The sequence below is a fragment of the Aricia agestis genome, chromosome 22, assembly GCF_905147365.1.
Source record: "Aricia agestis chromosome 22, ilAriAges1.1, whole genome shotgun sequence".
Lineage (NCBI taxonomy): Eukaryota > Metazoa > Arthropoda > Insecta > Lepidoptera > Lycaenidae > Aricia > Aricia agestis.
Genome location: NC_056427.1, coordinates 8,192,829 through 8,200,174, shown reverse-complemented (window position 1 = coordinate 8,200,174; position 7,346 = coordinate 8,192,829). Strand labels below are relative to the sequence as shown.

Below are 7,346 nucleotides of genomic sequence, written 5' to 3'. Positions count from 1 at the left end.
TAAATAAACATTTTGTAAATCCATATACTGATAGTGTATCTGTCTGTTACTCTTAACGCCCAAACCGCTGAACCGATTGTGCTGAAATTTGGTATGGAGATGCTTCGAGTCCCGGGAAAGGACATACGATACTTTTTATCCCAGAAAAATGTACGGTTCCCGCGCGATAAAAGAATTTTGGCGCAACGGAGTTACGGGCGTCATCTAGTCTATACATATAGGAAAATCCAAAATTATCAAAATCCGTTCAGTAGTTTTCCCGAAATCCAATCATTTTCACATTTATAACAATTTCAGGAAAACTTGAAAATTCAAATTGTACAAATAAATTCCATCTGCAATACTAGAAGAGTTCCAAGTACTTGATAACAAAATGATATTAAAACAATAACTTTATTGTACGGTAGGTATTTAAAATCTAATAGCATTAAAAGTACAATAGTCGCAGTAAGAGCATTAACTATTGAGACCTAGGTCCCAGACTTAAGACCTAGGTCAGTCATTCTCAAAGTGTTCTACGCGGAGCCCTAGGGCTCTGCAAAGGCCTTGTATGGGCTCCGCGACCGATACATAAATTGTTTATCTATACTTAATATTATAAATGCGAAAGTATCTCTGTCTGTCTGTCTGTCTGTCTGTCTGTCTGTCTGTCTCGCTTTCACGCCAAAACTACCGAACTGATTGTAATGAAATTTTGTATACAGATAGTCTAAAGCCTGAGAAAGGACATATGCTACTTTTTTACTGGAAAAAAGGGTTGTAAGGGGGTGAAAATACGAAAATTTGTTCAAATTAAGTTAGTTTCAAAAATTCATACTAGATGGCGCCGTTCGTCTCTTACATCGCGCTAACGCTTGCCCAACATCTTTCTTTAAGAGGTGGTATCATCATATACTCAAGTCTTTTCGATTGTTATTTCTTTTTTACGTTATTTAATAACTCAGTACTTTATCTGTGCAGTGACGTAAACTTAAACCTATCAATGATAAATAGTTTATGGGTAAAGTTGTGTAATTGGGGGGCTAAATAAGCTTTAAAATTTGGCATAAAATATAAAGTTTGATTTTAAAAAATGAAATATTATGTGCACACTGCACAGCTGTTTTGATTTAAGGGTTTTTTTTTTTATAAAAGCTTTTGACACCAATTTTGTTGCCATCGCGCGCTATAAACTGAAGTCCACACGGACGAAGTCGCGGGCAACAGCTAGTACAAAATATGTCATCAGACAATTCACTTATATTATAAAAAAATTTTTTTGGGAGCCCGTCAAAAAAGTCACTTTTTCGTCACCAAAAAAGTTTGAGAACCGCCGACCTAGGTCAGAGACTCAATACCTAGGCGTCCTAGACCCATTAAAAGACACTAAAACACTAATAGAACAAATAAAAGTACTAGGAGCTCAGACAGCATAAGGTGTTTAGAAAAATACCTTCAAATAAAAAATAAATACCCAGCTAATATTATAAAGACGTCTTGTAAAAATTATTAATTAAATTATAGAGATACTTTGAGTCCCGATAAAGGACATAGGATACTTTTTATCAAGGAAAAATGTACGGTTCCTACTCGATCAACTAATTTTGGCACAACGGTGTATATGTTTAATAAATGACAAACCACGTCTTATTTATTAATGTCATAAAAATTTCATTACAATAGATAAGATGGCGCCATCATGGTGCCAACATACCTAATTAGTTAAAAATTTAACTTTTCAAGAGATTTTTTTTAAATAAGGGGGCAAACGAGCAAACGGGTCACCTGATGGTAAGCAACTACCGTCGCCCATGGACACTCACAACATCAGGAGAGCTGCAGTTTTTAAGAGGGAATACGCTCTCTTCTTGAAGGTTTGCAGTTCGTATAGTTCAGGAAATACTGCTGGTGACAGTTCATTCCAGAGCTTTACAGTGCGCGGCAGAAAGTTACGCGAGAAACGCACGGTGGAAGACTGCCACTCATCAAGGTGATGAGGATGGTATGTTTTTCGCGTGGGACGATAGCGAAAAGTTGCAGGTGGTATGATTCCGAACAATTCCTCAGAGCACTCCCCGTGATACAACCGATAGAGGATGCAGAGTGAAGCAACATCTCGGCGTGATTCCAGGGGGTCCAAGCTGTTTAAAACACTATGGCAGTCAATTCGAGCGGCCGTTCGTTATTTTCAGCTTGATGTTATCTCATACAAAAGTGAAAAAATTTTTTGCTCTTTCAGCACTGCTACTTTCACAGTGAACTCTCTACAAGGAACACGTACACACCCTAAAGTATTATCACTTAGTTTTGTTACACTCTGTATTACATCTACGCTTAAAACACCATTTATTACCCTAAACGTAAAATTTTTCAGTTTAAACTTAAATACACACTATCGATTTTATGTGACTAATTAACTTTATGTTTGCATCTATTTGCTTAATTTATTTAATAGGCCATTGCATACTTTATATTATGTATTTTATAACACATAGTAACGTAGTAAAAGATAGACGGAAAGATAGTTCGTTGCTTATTCAGTTGTGAAAATGAAGATTTTCCTATTGAGGTAAGTTTTTGACCGATGTCCTAGAAATTATTATACTTATATGTATATTAAATTTCAGCAAAAATCGGTTCAGCGGCTTGTGCGTTTTAACCACATTCTTTAAAATAAAATTATTATTGATAAATCAACCCTTGTTTAAGCATCATCGTTTTGGGTTGCGCGTGCGCAGACCAACGTCGGTTCCCGGACGGGTTTATGTTTGGCGCCGCCACATCCTCTTATCAGATAGAGGGGGCATGGAATGTATCAGGTAAATACATACAGGGTGCAATTAAACCTTCCTGCCAAATTTATCCAGGGCTTAGATATCATTAGGAGAGTCCATTTACTTAACCAAAAACAAAAATTGGGTGTTATTTTTTTTAATTACATATTTTATCACATTTAAAATCTTTGCAGAACGGTCACTCACGGCGGTGGGTTTGAGCGGGGGTGACGCGGGTGAAACGGGGTTAAGTGAGGATTTACGGAAGTTAAAAAAGTGGTAGTTTTAACTTTGGATTTTATTAATGGGTTTTTTTTTTAATGAAATAAGGGGGTAAACGAGCAAACGGGTCACCTGATGGAAAGCAACTTCCGTCGCCCATGGACACTCGCAGCATCAGAAGAGCTGCAAGTGCGTTGCCGGCCTTTTAAGAGGGAATAGGGCAATAGGGGAGGGTAGGGAAGGGAAGGGAAGAGAAGGGAATAGTTGAGGGTAGGGAAGGGAATAGGGTAGGGGTTAGGGGATTGGGCCTCCGGTAAACTCACTCACTCGGCGAAACACAGCGCAAGTGCTGTTTCACGCCGGTTTTCTGTGAGAACGTGGTATTTATCCGGTCGAGCCGGCCCATTCGTGCCGAAGCATGGCTCTCCCACGTATAAAAACGTATAGGGTAGGGGTTACTTTTCATTCACCATTTAGAATTACTTACTAATAATTCAATTGGTAATAAAAAAAATCATCGACAGGTAAAGGAGAGGACTACTGGGATTACTTAACACACAAATACCCCCACCTCGTGAAGGACAGAAGCAATGGAGACATTTCTGCCGACTCCTACCACAACTATAAGAGAGACGTCGAAATGATGAGGGAATTGGGCTTGGATTCCTACAGATTCTCCATCTCCTGGCCTAGGATCCTCCCAGACGGTCTAACCACAGTCAACGATGACGGCATCGCATTCTACAATAACTATATCGATGAAATGGTGAAATACGGCATAAAGCCAATGGTGACGTTATTTCACTTTACACTACCTATGAGCCTCCAAAAGCTAGGAGGTCTCGCCAATCCAGAATTCCCTGGATGGTTTGAGAACTACGCGCGAATCGCTTTCGAGAATTTCGGTGATCGAGTCAACTTTTGGATCACCTTTAACGAGCCTTCCATTTTATGCCTCCCTAATCTTGCGTTCCCTGCGCTGAATATGTTTGACTGTGCGAAGAATGTGCTTCTAGCCCACGCCAGGGTCTACCGTCTGTACAAGGAGTACTATGGATCCCAGGGTGTGGAAATTGGTATCTCTCTTTTAACTGAATATTTGGAGCCGTTGACGAATACGGAGGAGAATAGACGTGCAGTCCAATTTCTGCAGCAGTTACAGGTATTGATAACTTTTTGAGATTCATAATTATTTTCTGAATGTCTGAATCAGGGTTATTTCAGAATTTAGGTAATGCCGGATAATCCACACTAATAATATTGCCATGTAAAAAGTCGGTCCTGCGCCTGATCTCTCGCCAGTCGTGTCGGTCGTCCGTCCCACTGGGTTATGAGAGTAAAGGAATAGAGAGTGCTCTTGTGTACTGCGCACACACTTGGGCACTATAAAAATTACTCCTGCGTAGCTGTCCTGGTTTCGATGAAACCGGCCACCGTCACCGAAACCGGTGTGGGAGCTATTATTATTATTATTATACTAATAATATTATGATAAATGCGAAAGTGTGCCTGTCTGTCTGTTACCTCTTCACGCCCAAACCGCTGAACCGATTTTTCTGTAATTTGGTATGGAGGAACTTTGAGTCCCGGGTAAGCAAATAAGATACTTTATATCCGGGAAGAATATACGGTTCCGCACTATAAACGAATTTTGGCGCAACGGAGTTGCAGGCGTCATCTAGTTCACGATAAACTTGTGTTTTGTTCGCCTCGGGGCGCTATGGTATAAGGAAATGGCGGATCGCATCATTATAGCAACTAAATAATTGCTGATTTAGCTTTGACTAGAATTAAAAAGTTATCTGGATTAAACCTTTTTCTGAACTTACCTTGATTAGTTTAACGTAAAAGTTATCTGAATTTCAACTTCTTCCGAACTTACTTTGATTAGCACATTACATTAAATTATTTCAGTGGGGACTATATTGTGAGCCTATATTCTCTCAAGAAGGTGGATTCCCAAAGGAATTATCTGAAGCTGTAGCCACGAAGAGCTCGCAGTTGGGTCACTCATCCTTTTTACCAGAACTCACTGATGAAGAGAAGGGTTTCATACGAGGCACCGCCGACTTTTTAGGCATCAACCAGTATTCTGGCCAGATGATATACACTTCCAAGTACAGGAGCCCTTTAGGTGGAATGGAAACTATCATAAGATCCTACGTTCCTTCTGATTGGCCAAAATCAGAGAGCAGTTTTCTACGCGTATGTATATTTACTTACCAATTTTGATGAAATTTTGTAGAAAGATACTTTAGGTGTCAGGACTATACGTGAGGAAAAATTACAGAAATATGTACGGTTTTTGCGCAATAAACCGATGATGTGGCTATATCCAGTATTAAATAGGAGTAATTTTATTCTGCTTGTGTTTCTACTATCTCTCTTTTGTCTTTCTCTCTATTCACAGCAAGTACCTCACAGCCTCTTCAAAGTTCTGATAGACTTACACAGTCAATACAACGGTACCATCTTCTACATCACCGAGAATGGCTGGTCCACTCTACCTGGAGTCATGGATGATGATGACAGGATCGCATACCAAAGAGCGGCGCTGGAGGACGTTTTGGACTGCCTGGATGCTGGAGTAGACGTCAGGGGTTACCTGGTCTGGAGTCTGATGGACACCTTTGAATGGCACGACGGTTACACGTGAGTAATAATAATAATAATCTTTATTTCATAAATATCAGTTACATTGGTAAGACGCAAGATTGAAGTCACCTAGTAGGCATTAGCCTGTATCGGGCAACCACGCTCTTCCATATGCATAGAAATAGCTTATTACCTATATTACACATTATAAAGTTACAAATAAAGTTACAACTAAATGGAAATTATCTATAAACTCATGCAAAAAGTATACATTCATTTCAACTAACATCTTTATACTTACTATGAAAACAAAACAAACAATAAAATAATATTTATCCTAAAAACTCTACTCAATAATACTTAATCGTTTATGTGTGTGTAAGTGTATTTGTGTATTTACGTGTGTGTTTTTATCTGTGTAAAAGTGATTAGTACTACAACTTTAATGTATCTTCATAACTTAAATAGCTCAGGTAGTCTCTAACCATTTTCTTAACCTCTCTGTTATCTTTTTCAATAATATTTAAAACATTGTTAACTTTGTTGTAAATTATAACCGACTTATTAACATACTGTTTTAACGCAAATTCAGTTCTTACTTTAGGAAGTTCAATTTTTGTCCTGTTTCTACGCCCAAGTAAAATTTTTTGGCTGCCATTAACGGTTTTGTGTTTTTTGAGGATTATAAGTAAAACATATAATTTTCTTACAGATAGAACTTTACTTGTTTCATACAGTTCCTTTTTTGGAGTTCTTTTGTTTTTGAAATATATAATTTTTAATAAGCAGCGCTGTGCTCTTCTAATTCTAGTAGTTTTGTTTTACTTGCACCTCCCCATACAGTAATGCAATATACCAGAATTGATTCTGCTAAAGTTGTATAGATTTCGTTTAAAATATTCCGCGGTGAAACACTGCCATTTGAATTATTTATTACAGGTATTACATTTCTTAGGCATTTAAATATCCAAGTTAATTTTCTAACTCTATTAGAAACCTGTTGAAGATGCGGATGCCAAGATAATCTTTGATCGATTATGACGCCTAAATATTTTATATTGTCTATTTTTTCAATAGTAGGACAGTTACAAGAGGAGGATGTCATGTCTAATCTGCAATTGTGGATTTTTATATTAAAATCAGAGTCAGATTTTTTTGGGTTATGTATACTAAAGCAGATATATTTAGTTTTAGATGTATTTAATGTTAAAATATTATTTGTCAGCCAGCTCGCTACTTGCCTCATACCTTGCTCTACACATTGTTTTAATTCGGACCATTTTTCTGTAAATATGATAGCTGTATCATCAGCGTACGACAAAATATTGGCATTCTCTACAGAAAGTTGACATAAATCGTTTATATACACTAGAAACAGCGTTGGTCCTAGCACACTGCCTTGAGGGACACCGTATGAGACCATCCTATCATCGCTGACGTAATCGTTAACCTTTACTCTTTGCATTCTCCCCGTCAGATAACTTGCGAGTAAAGAATGAGCAATACCTCTGATTCCGACGAGTTCTAATTTTTTTAATAGAATCGGGATAGAAACTGTCAAATGCTTTCTTGAGATCCGAGAATACTGCTAGACACTTTTGTCCCTTATCTATCAATTGAGTGACTTTTTGGCTTAATATCGTTACTGCATCCTCTGTAGACATCCCACGCCTAAAGCCAAATTGTGAAGAAGATATTAGATTGAATTTGTCAGTATATATGAACTTAGAGAACGAACATAGCGCCCTATATCCAAGTGATAGGTAAATACGTTCA

General features: G+C 37.9%; 1 protein-coding gene across 2 annotated transcripts in view; it reads right to left on the bottom strand.

Annotated features, from left to right (window-relative positions):
- Positions 1 to 7,346, bottom strand: part of LOC121738194 — a 444,621-nt gene that overhangs the window by 117,182 nt on the left and 320,093 nt on the right. The window lies entirely within an intron of this gene.